The 15,253-nt window shown below is 41.8% G+C and overlaps 1 pseudogene; it reads right to left on the bottom strand.

Moving 5' to 3' along the window:
* Positions 1 to 3,465: 3,465 nt before the first annotated feature.
* On the bottom strand, positions 3,466 to 4,158 carry LOC100688224 (annotated as a pseudogene).
* Between the last annotated feature and the right edge of the window lie 11,095 nt (positions 4,159 to 15,253).

Genomic DNA, 15,253 nt, shown 5'->3' with positions numbered 1-15,253 from the left:
AAGAATCTGGAAGACCTCGCATGCTGGGAAGGCATTTGAATAATATTGTTTAGACATGTAAGGGTTTCTTGAAGTCTTTGGAACAGAACAAAAAGGTAGAGAGTTTGTAGAAAGATAGAAAATATGCAAAGATGAGAACCCTGGGTGGCTCAGCGGTTTAGTTCCTGCCTTCCGCCTGGGGCCTGATCCTGGAGGCCCAGGATCGAGTCCCACATCGGGCTCCCTGCATGGAGCCTGCTTCTCCCTCTGCCTGTGTCTCTGCCTCTCTCGTGCTCTCTCTGTGTGTCTCTCATGAATAAGTAAATAAAATCTTTAAAAAAAATGTGCAAAGTTGTGTCTCAGAAAGGCTGAAATAGTGATGATGTTCAGTGTCTCGTTTTTTAAACGTGTCTCTCTATAGTTCCCCAAAGCTTAGCAACATACGAGATTCCTCCTTCTATCTAAAAATAAATAAATAAATAATTGGATGGTGAGAAAGTCTCATGTGCAGTTCCTTCTGTTTTCTGGCACACCTAATTTCTCATCTTTACTGCCAAGTTCTGAAGCTACTTTCTCCTCATCTCACATACACTCTTCGATGTATTTTATTTAGATTTATATCCTCATATAATTCTCTGAAATTACGGCAGTTGGGTCAGGTTTTAAATTAAATGGCTCCTTTTCAGTGCTTATTTTTCTTCTTTTTTGTAAGAAGCTTATATTGATAGTTTATTATATGCCAGGCACTATGCTAACCATTTTTTATATACTTTATCCAATTGGATCCTCAAAATAACTTAGATTACTATTATTATCCATTACTGTTAGATAAGTAATATTATTAACTTTTTTTTTAACAAACACTTATAAAGTTCTAGTGGTGAGTGCAAGGGGTCATTGCGAGTGAGTGGCAAAGAAAGGCTTCACACCCACATCTGTCCAACTCCGAATCATTATGCTAATCATTTGACACTCATTCACCATTTTTTCCTCTTTCTTTCTTTCTTTCTTTCTTTCTTTCTTTCTTTCTTTCCTTCCTTTCTTTCAGACAGAGAGAGAGAGAAAGCATGCACACATGCAAGCAGGGGAGGGGAAGAGGAAGAGGGAGAGAGAATCCCAAGCAGGTGCCAGACTTAGTGTGGAGCTGAATCTCACAACCCTGAGACCATGACCTGAGCTGAAACCAAGAGTTGGATACTTAATGGACTGAGCCACCCAGGTGCCCCTATTTTTTCTTTCTTTAAACTCTCCCTCCCATGGACAAAATTCTATCTTAGTTTCCTTACAAATTCTCTGGCTACCTTTTCTCTAGTCTCCCTCTCTACCCCTCACTTAATCATTGATGTTCTCCAGGATTCAGTCCTCAGCTCTCATCTTTTCTTGCTCTGCATTCTCTTTCTCAATTATCCATCTGTTTCCCTGGTTTCAACTATGAATTAATTTTATGCGGTGACTCAGATCTGTATCTCTGACCCAGATCTCTGTCCAGCTGCCTACAGTAATTTTCAGTTGGATGTTTCAGAGTCACTTTAAATTCAACATACCAAAATGAAATTATCACCTCATCTCCCACTTCTCCTCTTCCCGACATCTTTGTCTTAGCGGATGGTACCACCCACTATCCACCCAGTCACCAAGGTCAGAAATCTGGGAGTGAACGAGGACTCCTGTCTTTTACTCACCTCCCACATCCAGATACTTAGGAACCTAAATATTTCTGCTTAGTTTAGGCCTTTATCACTTGTTGCTCATTTCCCGGATTGCTGCAATGCTTCTTCATTGGTTTTGCTGCCTCTCCACTTTGCCCTCTCTTTTTTTTTTTTAATTTTTTAAAAATTTTTATTTATTTATGATAGTCAGAGAGAGAGAGAGAGAGAGAGAGAGAGAGGCAGAGACATAGGCAGAGGGAGAAGCAGGCTCCATGCACCGGGAGCCCGACATGGGATTCGATCCCAGGTCTCCAGGATCGCGCCCTGGGCCAAAGGCAGGCGCCAAGCCGCTGTGCCACCCAGGGATCCCTCACTTTGCCCTCTCTTATCTTCCTTTCAAACAGCCACAGAATTTCTCTTTTAAAATGCAAGTAGAGGAGCACCAGACTGACTCAGTCAGAAAAGCATGTGACTTTTGATCTTGGGGTTGTGAGTTCAAGCCCTACACTGGGTGTAGAGATTACTGCAAATAAATAAAATTTAAAAAACAAAAAATAAAATCCAAGTATAATCTAAACAGCACACACACGCCTATACATGGAATAACTTCTGGAGAATCTATTAAAAGTGATTAACTGGGATGCCTGGGTGGCTCAGCGGTTGAACTGCCTTTGGCCCAGGGCATGATCCTGGAGTATTGGAATTGAGTCCCACATCGGGCTCCCTGCGTAGAGCCTGCTTCTCCCTCTGTCTGTGTCTCTGCCTCTCTCTGTGTGTCTCTCATGAATCAGTAAATAAAATCTTAAAAAAAAAAAAAGTGATTAACTGAGGAAAGTAGAGCTGTATGTCTGAACTCAAAAGGAGACTTCTCACTGTACTTTTTGGTACTGTTTCGAATTTTGTTTTATTATATCTATGTTACTTTTGTTATACAAACTAGTATATATAAAAAAAAGACGTGTCGCAGCGGTTTGGCGCCTGCCTTTGGCCCAGGGCGTGATCCTGGAGACCCGGGATTGAGTCCCACATCGGGCTCCCTGCATGGAGCCTGCTTCTCCCTCTGCCTGTGTCTCTGCCTCTCTCTCTCTGTGTGTGACTGTCATGAATAAATAAATAAAATCTTTAAAAAAATAAATAAATAAAAATAAAAAAAGATGTTCTCTATACTATGATCCAGCAAATCTACATCTAGAAGTTTATCCTGTACTTCTACTCATACATGAGCAAAACTGATGTATGTACGTGGCTAGGATTTAACCTACCTATAAATATGATAATGGTTAAATTTAAAGTATTACAGCCATACAATGAAGTTCTATGCTCTCATGCTTCTATGCTTCTCATAGAACAACAATGTGCTTTGTATTAATGTATATAAACATGTAAAAGAGCATTATAAAATGTTACCATTTGTATATTATAGAATGGTGTTTGGAAAAGTTTATAAGAGTAGTTGCCTCTGGGGAAGGTCAAAGGGGCAGGGAACCTGCTAGAGGACATGGGAAGAAGCATACTTTTCACTGATTTTGGTGGTTGAATTTTATACTGTGCTTATTTATTAATCTACTCAATTTTTTTCAATGCATATAATTCAAATAGGTAATATAATCCATCTCATGAGAGGAGGCAGAGGTCACTTGTATTGTCCTACAATAACGAGAAGCTGTCTTGCTTCTTCAAGCTTGCCTGTCCCTGTGATGAATGAATGAATGAGTACTGATTCTTTACAGATACACAGTATTATGCAAAATGAGGAGAGATTATATCAGTAATTATTTTATTTTATTTTTCCTAGGCAAAGAACTTTGTTAACCTTGTTTCAAAGTTTATTCCCAGACTTCTTCAGCTTAATTAGCTGCAAAGAATGAATTGTGTATTAGCAAAAACTGAAAAGAGCTGCAGTGTCCAAGGGGCTTGGGCTTAAAAATATTAGAGATCTAGACTTTATCAGATCCATGAACAAAATTTTAAAAAGCAGTCAGACTATAAAATAGCAGCTCCCAGTAACTTCTTCAAGTTTTATCTTCTTCAGAAGTTGACTCAATTCAGTTTGCTTCATTCTTGGAAGCTTCATCAAAATTCTCCACAAGATCTGGAACTTCACCATCATCATCATCCTCTCCAGTGGCAAGTGGTGTTTTTCCATCCACAGATTGTTTGGGCAGAGCTTCAGCCAGTCTTCTTAAACTAGTTAGATTGTCTGCACCAACTGGTTTAAGATACTGGGTAGCATTTCTGTCAGCTGCTTTGTCTCAGCATGGCCTGTAATCGTGAAAATGTTCACTGCTAGCGATACCTGATCTTTAGGGTTGTTAAAGTGGATCGTTGTTCCTTGGTTTGTGAACCTATTCACTTCTTCAATACCAGAGATATTGCTTACCCCTAACTTCTTTAAGGAGAACTGAAGTTTTTTATCATCTGCCGTAGCTGTTCCATGAAACACCTTCTTCTTTCAGCGGGCAGGTCCTTTTCCACCAATGCGCACTTGCGGTTTGGCAAGTTTCTCCTGGTTCATGGTAATTTCTTTCATCTTGGAGCGGGAATGGGACTATGGGGGGAATAGAGTTGGCGCTCAGGGGGTCTCCGGCAGACCAGCTGAGATTAGGTGCACACACGTGGGGACAAAAGATGGCAGCTTTAGTTTTGCATTCCCTGATGAACTGCCTAATTATTGTTTTATATAGGACAGACTCTGATATATGCTATGTTCACAAATACCAATCTCTCTGTAATGTAAGATCTTTAAAATACATTTTAAACAAGTCCCTGAATTTGGACTTATCTATGAATCAGAACAATTTCAAACCTCTATACTAAGATTAAAATTTACTTCCCTACTGAAAATCCTTCAACTATTGCCCATTAACCTTAGGATCGATTCTAAGCTTTTGTGGATATCTCTTAATATGCAAAATCTTACTCCTGCCCACTTCTTTATCCCCCCAAATTACCAGTCCATTTTTCTCCACTTCTTTGCTCCATCATGTGGAATGACCTGGAGTGACGTGAATGTGCTCTACTCAGGCCTGCATGCTTTTGCACATCTACTTTCTTCTGCCTCAAATGCCCTTTCTCCACCCTCGATCAACCTACTGACTGGGTTCCAGCAGCCTAGACCTTCTCACGTGGTTTAGGAATCAGCTTATGCACATTTGCTTCTTTCTATATACTGTGAGCTCATTGAGAACAGCAACATCTAGTTCATCTTTATAGTTCCAAGTGCCTGAAGGCATTTGATATGTGTTTGGATGGATTTGGGGGAATACATGCTAAGGTTGGAGAGATAAGGGAGCAGGATTTGAAGGCTAGGAAGAGGAGTTTGGATGGTTACAAATAGGGACTGGTTGTTTCTTGTTTAAGGGAAGGGCAGGACAACGTGAATTTGGGGAGAGAGATGCTGGAGGGGCACCATCTGGGTGTGAAGAAAGGAGAGTGGAGATTAGGGTTGGGCAGGAAAAGCTGGAGGGGAAACTGAGTTGGGGAAAAAGATGAGTTTCTAGGGCAGAAACAGGCAATAATAGTAATAGCTATCATTTCTTTAACATCTGTACCATGTAAATGCTGATGCTTTACTGGCCTAGGTGGACTTCATGTCCTTGCAGAAAGGAGTTTGACAATGCCTTTCCTCCAGTGCACCTATTTGCTTTGGGAGCTTGTTTGCTGTCATTAGTGAATTGCGGTGGAATCTCTTGTATCTTTCTGCAACCCCAAATTATTTGGAAATGAACCCCCATCTCCCAAAACAGAGGGACCAGGAACTCTGACACCCCTGAGATTTAAGGCTACAAAGACATGACTGATGGGTGGGGAAGGCCCAGGTGAAGTTGGACTTCAGGAAAGGATGGTCAGTTTCTCAAGAGGAAAATCTCTATGAGGGAACATGGATTTGGAGCCAGTGACTCAGACTCAGTGCCCTACAGGGCCGCTCCTTAAATGGTGTATATTGTGTGCAGTGAGGGTGAGTTCAGGTGGAGGTGGATAGAAGTGACTCTAGAGTAGTGTGTGTGTGTGTGTGTGTGAACTGAGTGAGCTCACCACTCAGAAAGTGGGGCAGCTTTGCAGTGGGATAGTTCTGACTGGGTTTAGTAGAGTTGGAGCATGTTCCTTCCTATTGCACTAATGTCTAGGGAAACCTATGGATGCCTACATTAAGGCTTATAGAAGTCAGTAAGCTAGAGTTTTATTCCTTCAGGACTTCTAGGATTTAAGCCAAGAAACTGACACCAGTGACATTAACAGGTTACTGGTTCTACCAAGTGGTGGATCTGTGGTTCCATTATTAGCAGTGGCAGCAGGTGCTTGGCTGTCCCGAGCTGGGCAGAGGCCAGGTGGCATGGATGACTTGGTCAGAATGGCATCTCCACGGGGCTGTTAGGGACCATGGATGGCAGAACTTAGCTCAAGGGGTATCCTCGTCCCCTTTCCACCAGGCTGCAGAAGTAGTAAGCAGTAAGCAGTGCCATTTATGGACACCCAGGCACTATGGGAAATACTCAAAAAAAGAGCAAAAGATAACCCCTGAAAAAGACTGTAACTTCCTATTTGTAGAACAGGATGAGGTTTAGCAACACCTGGAATGTTGTTAGGACTGCAAAGTGTCAATCCTAATTGAATCATAAAAGCTATAGTTTAACAAGCCCTCCAAGTGATTTTTAAAAAAGATTTTATTTATTTATTCATGAAAGACAGAGAGAGAGGCAGAGACACAGGCAGAGGGAGAAGCAGGCCCCATGCAGGGAGCCCGATGTGGGACTTGATGTCGGGTCTCCAGGATCACGCCCTGGGCTGAAGGCAGCGCTAAACCGCTGAGCCCCCCGGGCTGCCCCCTCCAAGTGATTCTGATAAACTTTAAGGTCTAAGAATGATTGACTATGAGCTGCAGAACTAAAATCATTTGAACTCAGACTAATGATGTCTTAGTTATACACATTCATAATCTAAATAGACTCTCCATAATCTATACTCCTCAGAACAACCCACTTTTCTAATGGAGGACATGAAGTCACTCACTCCTCCCTGTGGGCAAATCCAGTCTATGCCCCTACTCACTCAGCCTCTCAGCTGCATGGGCCACAGGAAACAATTCTTCTTGGAAGCACTCTCTCATCAGGGCTTCTGTGACAGACTCTCCTGGTCTTCCTCCTAGGACATATAGGAGAACAGTGAGAAAGGAGGATGGAAACAGGGACAGGTCCTGCAGCACCTCTTAGACTACAAAAAGACATCTAGTTGCCAAAGGAAGCCACTTAAGGGTTTTAAGCAAGAGAGTGGGGTGATTTCTGCTGTAGAAGCTGCTGTACAGGGAAGGTACCAAGAACAGGCAAATACAGGAGGAAGCAGGGAAAGCAGTCAGAAAGGCTCTCTCTGCCATCTGGGAGAGACATGATGGTGGCTTAGACTGAGGTGGAGGCAATGGATGTGGGCGGAAGTGGAGAATGGGCAGCTCAGAGGCAGAACTGACAACACTTAGAGGATGTTTAGGGTTGACTCCTGAGTGTGGGGCCTAAGCCAGTAGATGCTGAAGAGATGACGCACCATTTGTTGGAATGGGGAAGACTGAGGAGAAACAGATCTGGAAGTGGGGAATTAAGAACTCTGCCTTAGATAATACAGGTCATGAGATACTATTAGAGAGCCAAGTAGAGATGTCAAGTAGGAAATTAGATAGGAAGTGTGGAATTTCAGGGAGTCATGAACCCATAGACAGACCATTCCTTCCATAGAAGGAGCAGTGGTCACATAGGGAGAGAGTCAGGCCAGAGGAAAGAGATGCAGGTCCCAGCCCTGGGGTGCCAACATTTGAAAGTTGGAGAGAAGAAGAGCCAGGAAAAGAAACCAAGTGCTTGATGAATTGCTTGGTGGCCCCAGGCACACAGACAATGAAACCTAATAGGTCTTAAGACATAGGAAACAGGGGATAGCAGAATTTTATAATTTTCTAATTAATTAAGAGGCCAAGCCTGTTGAGAATAGCTCTAAAGAAAAACCAACCTTGGCCCAATAAGGTGGCCAACTGAATGTGTTTCTGCTGATCCCTGGTTACAGAACGTCCACAATTAAAAATAAACAATAGTTTGTCTGATTGGAGGTTCTCAACCTTTCTATATAACATCCCAAACCATCACATTTCTTATCTTTTCTTTTTTAAAAAGATTTTATTTATTTATTCATGAGAGACACACAGAGCGAGAGGCAGAGACATAGAGGGAGAAGCAAGCTCTCTGCAGGGAACCTGATGTGGGACTCGATCCTGGAACTCCGAGATCACACCCTGAGCCTAAGGCAGAGGTTCAACCACTGAGCCATCCAGGAGTCCTGCAACCACCTACATTTCAAAGAATAGTATCCAAACTGCTTTCATCCCCAGAGAGATGGTATCTGATGGAAGATACAAGAGTTTCCAAAATGGGCTCTGGGTCAGGCTGAATGAGCCAGAACATTTTCTTTTTAATCAAATAAATCCACATAAAAATAATAGAAGTGGGACTTCTGATTCTGACCAAGATGAAATAAGGCCACTACAGCCTCTGAATTGTATGGATTACAACTTAAAAACTGGACACAACATGGAAAGCAAGCATACAAAGGGGCACCTGGGTGGCTCAGTCGGTTAAGCACCTGACTCTTGATTTTGGCTCAAATCATGATCTCTGGGTTGTGGGATCCTGTGTTGGGCTCCTCACTTGCATGAGATTCTTTCCCTCTCCCTCTCCCTCTGTGCCTCCCCCTGTTCTCAAATAAATAAGTAAATCTTAAAAAAAAAAAAAAAAAAGGAAATATATGAGGATCTTGAAAGTCAACAAAAGAAGATGAATTGTGGAGAGAAGTAAGCTACATTGAAGCAAGGTTTCTTGTGTTTTCAAATTTTTCCTTTTCTCTCATAGCTTTCACCTGAGGGCAAGCTACCAGTTGCAAAAATGAGTGCGTGGAGGGGTAGGGGGAGAGAAGAGACTACACCTAGAGTGAAAAACCCATCTTTCTGGAAAGAACAACCGGGAAGAGAGGATTGAAGAGAATATATGTATATAATCCTCATTTTTTTCCCTCTCTCAGCTTTTCCCTGAAGGTGGGCCCTCCCTGAGGAGCTGTGCTTTGGTGGCAGTTCAGGCAATTAAAATTCCAGTTGCTATCCCCTCTGACCAGAGGCACCAGAAAAGTGGCCATGGGGACCCGGGTGCTGGGAGAACTCATGAGACAGAGAGAATGAGCAGGGGACACCTAATTTTGTGTAGGAACCTGTCCACACCATGGGCTCACACTCGACCTGTGCTTGAATGGATCAGACCCAAATCAGCACAGCAAAGGCTTTGAGAACTGAACCAACAGTGAAACCACTGCCCACAGGATATGAAGCAGAACCAGCAGTCTGAACCTAACTGGGTTGATTGTCTGCTGTAATGAGAAAAAAAATTCCTTGAATTAAAAAAAAAAGGCCAATTTATGTTTTACCTAGTAATTTTTTTTTTCTCATTAAACTTTTGTTTTAATGGGTCTCAAAATTCTGCGACAGATTTTTGGTCAAGTTGTTTCCATTAAAACGTACTGATTTAAAAAACTAATAACTTAAAACTGTCACACACGCACACACACACACACACACACAATGGTCCACAAAACATTCTCCTTTCCTTCTGAAGGTTTTACGATGCATCGTTACCATTAACCAGTCTTTTACTATTAAACTTAAATGGCCAATTGACACAAACTGTTCTGAGACCGTTCTTCCACCACTGGTTAAGACTGGGGTGGCAGGTATTGGGGATAATATTCATTTAGCCTTCCGAGCTTTCTGGGCAGACGTGGTGACTCTGCCAGCTCCAGCTGCCTTCTTGTCCACTGCTTTGATGACACCCACAGCAACCATCTGTCTCATGTCACGAACAGCACAACGGCCCGAGGAGGATAGTCAGAGAAGCTCTCAACATACATAGGTTTGCCAGGAACCATATCAACAATGGCAGCATCCCCAGATTTCAAGAACTTGGGAGCATCTTCCAGCTTTTTTCCAGAATGACGATCTATCTTCTCCTTCAGCTCAGCAAACTTGCAAGCAATGTGAGCTGTGTGACAATCCAGCACAGGTGCATATCCAGCACCGATTTGGCCTGGAGGTTCAGGATAATCACCTAGACCATGAAACCAGCTGCTTCCATTGGTGGGCCATTTTTGCTGTCACCAGCCACGTTGCCACAACGAACATCTTTGACAGATACGTTCTCGACATTGAAGCCCACATTGTCCCCAGGAAGAGCCTCACTGAAAGCTTCACAGTGCATTTCAACAGACTTGACTTCAGTTGTAACATTGACTGGAGCAAAGGTCACCACCATGCCAGGCTGAAGAACACCAGTCTCCACTTGGCCCACTGGGATAATACCAACACCACCAGTTTTGTAGGCGTCCTCCCAGACGCAAGGGCTTATCAGTTGGAGGCGTTGGTGGCAGACTGCAATCCAGAGCTTCAAGCAGTGTGGTTCCACTGGCATTCCCATCTTTACGGGTGACTTTCCATCCCTTGAACTAAGGCATGTTAGCACTTGGCTCCAGCATGTTGTCACCATTCCAACCAGAAATTGGCACAAATGCTACTGTGTCGGGGTGGTAGCCAATTTTCTTAATGTAGGTGCTGACTTCTTTAGCGATTTCCTCGTATCTCTTCTGGCTGTAAGGTGGTTCAGTGGAATCCATTTTGTTAACACCAACAATTAGTTGTTTTACACCCAGTGTGTAAGCCAGAAGGGCATGCTCACGGGTCTGCCCATTCTTGGAGACCCTGCTTCAAATTCACCGACACCAGCAGCAGCAATCAGGACAGCACAGTCAGCCTGAGATGTGCCTGGAATCATGTTTTTGATAAAGTCTCTGTGTCCTAGGGCATCAATGATGGTCACATAATACTTGCTGGTCTTGAATTTCCACAGGGAGATATCAATGGTGATACCAAGTTCACATTCAGCTTTCAGTTTATCCCAGACCCAGGCATACTTGAAGGAGCCTTTTCCCATCTCAGCAGCCTCCTTCTCAAATTTTTCGATAGTTCTTTTGTCAACCCCACCACATTTGTAGATCAGATGGCCAGTAGTGGTAGACTTGCCAGAATCTACGTGTCCAATAACGACGATGTTGATGTGAGTCTTTTCCTTTCCCATTTTGGTTTAGGTTTAGCGGTGATTTTCAGGACACCTGTGTTCTGGCAGCAAACCTGTTGTGAAAAATACCTAGTAATATTTTATAAAGGTATAAAATCTGTTAAATATCATCAGCTCTTCTGGAATCGATTGACTTCCAATTGCGTGCTGATTCAATGACTCAATTTTTACAGAGGACCACATACTGCTTCTTTGGATATATTAATTAAAAAATTAAATCCTTAAAAAAAGAAAAAATTCTTTAGAGGACTTTAATTGTACCCAGAGTTTATAAAACATAATATTAAAAATATGTAGGATTGGGGTTCCTGGCTGGCTGAGTTGGTGGAGCATGGAACTCTTGATTTCCGGGTGGTGAGTTTGAGTCTCACATTGGGTATAGAGTTTACTTAAAAAAAAAAAATCTTAAAAAAAAAAATCTAGTGAAAGATCTAAAAGTGAGACAAGAATCCATCAAAATACTAGAGGAGAACACAGGCAACAGCCTTTTTGAACTTGGCCACAGCAACTTCTTGCAAGATACATCTAGGAAGGCAAGAGAAACAAAAGCAAAGATGAACTATTGGGACTTAATCAAGATAAAGAGCTTCTGCACAGCAAAAGCACAGCTAGTATCCAAGATCTATAAAGAACTTATTAAACTCAACAGCAAAGAAACAAACAATCCAATCATGAAATGGGCAAAAGACATGAAGAGAAATCTCACAGAGGAAGACCTAGACATGGCCAACATGCATATGAGAAAATGCTCTGCATCACTGGCCATCAGGGAAATACAAATCAAAACCACAATGAGATACCACCTCACACCAGTGACAATGGCTAAAATTAACAAGACAGGAAACCACAAATGTTGAAGAGGATGTGGAGAAAGGGAAGCCCTCTTGCACTGTTGGTGGGAATATGAACTGTTACGGCCACTCTGGAAAACTGTGTGGAGGTTCCTCAAAGAGTTAAAAATAGACCTGCCCTACGACCCAGCAATTGCACTGTTCGGGATTTACCCCAAAGATACAGATGCAGTGAAATGCTGGGACACCTGCACCCCGATGTTTATGGCAGCAATGTCCACAATAGCCAAACTGTGGAAGGAGCCTCGGTGCCCATCGAAAGATGAATGGATAAAGAAGATGTGGTATATATATATATATATATATATATATATATATATATAATTACTTAGCCATTAGAACAACAAATACCCACCACTTGCTTCGACGTGGATGGAACTGGAGGGTATTATGCTGAGTGAAATAAGTCAATCAGAGAAGGAAAAACATTCTATGGCCTCATTCATTTGGGGAATATAAGAAAATAGCGAAACGGAATAAAGGGGAAAGGAGAGAAAATGAGTGGGAAATATCAGTGAGAGCAACAGAACATGAGAGACACCTAACTCTGGGAAATGAACAAGGGGTAGTGGAAAGGGAGGTGGGCAGGGGGTTGGGGTGACTGGGTGATGGGCGCTGAGGGGGGTGCTTGATGGGATGAGCACTGGGTGATATGCTATATGTTGGCAAATTGAACTCCGATAAAAATAATTAATTTATCAAATAAGTATCAGGATACAATGAAAATTACTTAACGTAAAAAGAATAAGAAAGTGTGACCAGTTCTCAAGAAACAATTAAGAAATGCCAATCCAAGATAACCCTGAAGTTAGAATTATCATACAGACTTTAAAGCAGAGGTGGCAACCGTGTCTCATGAACTAAGGTAAACATGCATGAAGCGAATAATGGAAAAATAGACATTCTTGGCATAGACATAGGAACTATACATAAAGAACCAAATAGAAACATTTTAGAACTGAAGAAAAGCTAACAGCAGAATGGAGATGACAAAAGGGAGAGTCAATGAACCTGAAAATAGATCAATAGAATGTATTCAATCTAGCCAACAAAGGGAAAAACAACTGAGGAAAAAAAAGAACAGAATCTCAGGAATCTGGGGAATATCAAAAATTCTAAATAGGGGCACCTGGGTGGCTCAGCGGTTGAGCATTTGCCTTTGGCTCAGGTTGTGATCCTGGAGTCCTGGGATCGCGTCTCACATTGGGCTCCCTGCAGGGAGCCTGCTTCTCCATTTGCCTATGTTTCTGCTTATCTCTGTGTGGCTCTCATGAATAAATAAATAAAATCTTTAAAAAAACAAAACAAAAGTTCTAAATATTGGGGTACCTGGCTGGCTAGTCAGGAGAGCATGCAACTCTTGATCTTGGGGTTGTAAGTTCAAGCCCCACGTTGGGTGTAGAGATTACTTAAAAAATGAAATCTTAAAAAAACCCCAAAGTTCTAATATTTATGCCATTGGAGTTCCAAAGAAGAGAAGAGACAGATTGGTGTGGTAAAATGTTAGAAGAAATAATAGGTCACAAAAGATAAGGCAAGAGGGAGGAAATGCCATGGATTGGAGGAGACCAATAAGTTGTGTAACTACATGTTCTGTGGGATTCTGGAATAGAGAAAAGACATTGGTGAAAAGCTAATAAAATTTCCCATATAACACCCTCAGTTTAAATTTCATTAAACAGTGAAGTGTGTAAGTTGATTAATAATATTGTACCAATGTTAGTTGCTTCAGTTTTATCATCATATCAAAGTTATGCGAAGTGTTATTATTAGGGAATGTTTGGTGAAGTCTATTTGGGATATCTGCATTATTTTTAGAACTTTTTTTGCAAGTCTAAAATTATCTCAAAATAAAAAGGTTTTAACATTTTTAAGTAAAAGGAAAGAAGGAAGGAAGGGGTAGTGGCTACATTAATGTCAGATAAAGTACACTTCAGAACAAAGAATATTACCAGTGATAAAGAGGGACATTATCTAATGACGGAAGTTAAGTCACCAAGGGGACCTAACAATCCTACATGTGCACGCAACTAACAACAGAACTTCAAAATGCATGGAGACAAAATGAGGAGAACTGAAAGGATACATAGACAAATCAACAATTATATCTGAAGACTTCAACACTTCTCTCTGAGTAATTGCTAGAACCAGTGGAAGGGAAATCAGTAAGGATGTAGATGGCCTGAGCAGCACTATCAACCAGCTTGACCTAACTGGCACTTTCAGAGCATTCCACTCAACAGCCATTGAACACATATTCTTTTCATTTGAGGTTTGCAAAATTAGAATACCCTTGAAGAATTACGTATTGATCTGGGATCATCAAGAATAGATTTCCCCTCTTAGAAAGTCAGAATTCTCCAGGATACCTGAGACAAACTTGAGCTTCTGTCAGAGATTTTCAGCATATGAGTGCAAGTTACTTAGAAATCTTGTGTAACTTTAGCCAACTGGAGACCTCCTCTGATGTGTCTGCCTGGTATCTCCCCAGGCATTGGTGGCTCTATATGGCTGCTATCTACTTTGATGTTTGCTGTGACTTCCAGGAAAGGAAGCACCTCCCCTAAACTAATGCTATATTTGGTACATAATCTAAATCAGTTTATCAGGAAATCAGCAAATGTATCAGGCCTAACGCCATTTCTTCTTACTCTCTCATCTTTTTTTTTTCTCTCATCTTTTGAAAATGAGGTGGTGTGTGTGTGTGTGTGTGTGTGTACATACACAAGTCCATGCACCTGTGTGTGCACATATCTTTGAGTCTTATAACATATTTTGGATATTTTCAGGTTCGTGTACCATCAGAGATACCGATCTGCTCTGTAGTTATGGAGGACAAAATGTGTTCATGTCTTAATCCCTGGAACCTGTGAACATGTGACCTTTCATAGTGAAAAGGAGTTTACAATGTGATTAAGTTAAGGATTTTGAGATGAGATTATCTTGGATTATTTGGATGGAGCCAGTGTAATCACAAGGATCCGTGTAAGAAGGAAACAGGAGATGAATAGTCAGAATCATTAACTCCACTTTAAAAAAATTATTTATTTGAGAGAGAGAGAGAGAGAGAGAGAGAGAGCACAAGGTGTGGGAATGGCAGAGGGAGAAGGAGAAGCAGGTTCCCTGCTAAGCAAGAATGCCAATGCAGGACTTGATCCCAGGACCCTGGGATCATTACCTGAGCCCAAGGTGGACACTTACGTGACTTAGCAATCCAGGCTCCCCTAACTCCACTTCTTAATATGTCCACATTCTACCAACACTCACTACCTTTAACTTATGGATGAGGAAGAGAAGACTGAAAGGAAAAAACCCCAAAACTATGGGTTACCTTATTTTTCCCTTCTTGCTATGCCATTTTCAGCATAAGTGGTTAAAACTAATATAAAGAAGTAATGGAAATAAGAAAGGATATGGTAGGTCATTTGGGTTAGAACACTATTGTCTTCTTCCTTAATACCTGCTTATCAACTGGTTTAAGAGTCAGAGTTCCTGGAAGTATTTGCAAGTCAGTACAGGCCCTCAGCCCACAGGGAAACCAGAAGTGATAATTAAGCACCATGACTCGATGGAGTGCTCAGGAAGGAGACATGGCTGAGGGACAGCAAAATCTTGTCTTCTCCTC

Source organism: Canis lupus, chromosome 38 (assembly GCF_011100685.1).
Source record: "Canis lupus familiaris isolate Mischka breed German Shepherd chromosome 38, alternate assembly UU_Cfam_GSD_1.0, whole genome shotgun sequence".
Classification (NCBI taxonomy): domain Eukaryota; kingdom Metazoa; phylum Chordata; class Mammalia; order Carnivora; family Canidae; genus Canis; species Canis lupus.
Note: the sequence above shows the minus strand (reverse complement) of the source record. Positions and strands in the feature narration are given on the sequence as shown.